The sequence below is a fragment of the Nematolebias whitei genome, chromosome 14 (assembly GCF_014905685.2).
Source record: "Nematolebias whitei isolate Nwh7 chromosome 14, NemWhi1, whole genome shotgun sequence".
Lineage (NCBI taxonomy): Eukaryota > Metazoa > Chordata > Actinopteri > Cyprinodontiformes > Rivulidae > Nematolebias > Nematolebias whitei.
The window spans coordinates 20247651-20250574 of NC_056511.1; the positions used below are offsets into that span (position 1 = coordinate 20247651).

At 38.6% G+C, this 2924-nt stretch overlaps 1 protein-coding gene across 1 annotated transcript in view; it reads right to left on the reverse strand.

Annotated features, from left to right (window-relative positions):
• grm5a (glutamate receptor, metabotropic 5a) overlaps window positions 1-2924 on the reverse strand; it is a 42290-nt gene that overhangs the window by 4113 nt on the left and 35253 nt on the right. The window lies entirely within an intron of this gene.

The window sequence follows — 2924 nt, forward strand, 5'->3', positions numbered from 1 at the left end:
TATGTGTGTGTGTGTGTGTGTATATTTTTGCATTTTAAAACAAATTTCTTCTCATTTTGCCCGTCCCTTCTTCGTGCCTCATGTCTTTGTGAGGCTGCACGTCGCTCCATGTGTGTGTGCGTCTGGTTTGATGTCTGTGAAGCTCTGAGATTTGAAACAGCAGGCGTGCTCGTATCTCCTCTCAGAGGTCGTTATCGCTCTTCGCTGGCTATGGTTGGCTCAGTGAATCATTCTGAAGTTACTGTGCAGGATACCAGGATGCAAACAAAGTCACATGCACAGCAGTCAGCAACAACAAACATTCATGCAACAGTTATGAAAAACGCAACAAAAAAAAAATATATATATAACATTAGTTTTTATTCTTAATGTTTATGAAGTTGCTGTACAGTCACACAAAGGGGCAGTTTTTAAAGTTTGCAGATTCAGCTCTGCAACCTGCTCATAATGAAAACCAGGAGAGAGCAGCAATGTTCCAAAAGAAACATTTTAGTCTCATCTGTTTGAACATATTATTTGTAACAGGCTTTGATTCTGTAAACTACAGCATATCTACTATATAGTCCTTAATGCATTATTTGCTCATTCAGTCAACAGTAAAAAAGAAGAGGAGCATCATTTATACCAGTCTCTGTTGCTTATTTGATCATTTGTTTGTGCCAGTTTACGTGCTGGAGTCTTGTTTCCCTCCTTCTTTTTTCATCCCCCGTTTGGGCAGACAGAAGACGCAAGGAGACTTGGCAGCACCGTGTGGTCGTGACCTGATGCGGATGCCTTTGTAACACTGCAGGGATATGCCCAACTCCTCCATCACAGCACTAAAAGACATGCACTGCCAAAAAAAATACAACAACAACAGTTAGGACACCAGTAAATGTAATAATGTTCATGAATTATTGTCTTGGGTTTTAAAATGTGTTAAAAATGTTGTCAGAAGCTAAATGTTTCTTTATCATGATAGACTGCCTAGATGTATAAAACACATGATAAAACGGTGTTTCGTTTATCTATAAAAGCTGTGACATTTCATATCCAGGTTCTAAAATGACGTTTCCTTGTAAATTCTTTATTTTTCAGGATGATTAAATCAATTAGCGAGGTAATGATCTGGTAATTATTCTAAATGATGAAAGAAATGACCATCTGCTTTTCTAAAACCTCAGGCTTATTTGGAGCTGCACAATATTGGAAATCATTAGAAACTCGTTAATTTTTAATTATCTATTTTCTTCCTTTTTGTTTCTCTCCTCTTTAGCTGGGGACTTCATTGTTTGCACAGAAAGACATTTTTTTATCTGTTAATCTTTAAACTCACAGAAAGCCTTTCTTCCTCATTCTTCGGTTTTGCCGAAGGCTTTTTAAACAACCTTTGGGATTTCCTTAAAACATCAGGGACACACAGTTTGAGGATTGAAATGTTTAGTTTTATAGCAAGTGACTTTAAGAAAATAAGAGTAGGAACTTGTTTTTAAACACTTCATTTGGGCCTTATTATAAAAGCTGTATATTTCATCAATAGGACAGTAAAACACATTTTATGTCATTGATCAGGGCACAGATGGGAAAAAAACACAGATAAATATATGATTGGGATCATCTCAACAAGGTCAGAAAGACACCTGGTTACAAACCAGGTGTGTGGAGAACCTTACAGCTGTGTTTGAGCTGCCATGGCTACTCTGTGTCATCCCCCAGCAGCCTGCCGCTCTCCAAATCGTTAGATAAAGAGCTGTCGGAGGAGGAGGTGGAGCCACGGCGCTGAAACTGACGAGACTGCAAGCCGTAAAAGAAACAAAAGGCCTGACGCAAAAGAAAAATGGATGGAGAAGGAAACATAAAGAAGATGAACGTAAGTGTTTCAGTATTGTGATGATGAAAAAATAAAGAACGAAAATAACACAAAGAAAATATGGCCAACAGAATAAACAAAACATGTGCATGGAAGTCTTGCTCCTTATTTGCCTATGATAAATACATTAAATGGAATGATAATGTGTCTTTTATATATGAGAAAATCCAGTGCTAAGATATTTGAGAATATTAAAGTTGTACAAATACCAGCAACTGAATTAAGTTATTTATGTTTTAAAGCTGAAAAACCTCCAGTTTAGTGTAAAAAGGCATGAAGACGTCTGAATAAGTGCCTCTTACAAACAACTGCATGCACAAATATGTTCAAAACTAAAAAGTAAGCAAAAGTAATTAAAAGATGTATAGATCAAGAATAAGTAGTAAGCATCAAATAACCTAAAGGTTTCTCATTTCTACCTCCTAATGTTGAGTAGTCCACAATAAGATTGTTGAACTTCAACAAACTTTTCATGAAATCATTTAGTTTTAATCTGCTGCATTCACAGTCATCAGTCTCGGATCTCCAGCTGTTCTCAGCGACACTCACCTCCTCGATGTCTGCGTTCCTGCGGGCCTTGTAGATGAACTCTCCGATAGCCACAAAAACAGACAGAACCAGCCCAGCGGCCAGAACAATGAAGATCCCTCCAATGTTCTCAACACCCAGAGCACTGGCCTCCTTGTTGTCTTCCTCTGGACAGCCGTTTCCTCTCCACCACTTCTCCTTCATCATGTGGAGCTTCCCTTCCTCTTGCAGCTGAAGGATGGCGATGGTGATTTTATCCCTGTACGGAGAACCTGGTGAAGAAAACATGAAAATTGGAGGCGATCTATGTGTGATTTTTGTGACTTTTGTGTCATCAGGATGACACAGGAGTGGATTTTCACTCCTGTCCTGTCCTGGTCCCGCAGAAAAAAATCCTGTCCTGCCCCACTCCTGGTAACATGACTGCTCCCATTTAGAATGACTCCCACTCCTGTACCACTCCTTTTTTTTTTTTTTTCCATTTAGTCTTTAGGAAATACACTGAATTTGATTTGATCTTCTACCCATTCACTTAAAAGCACACGTC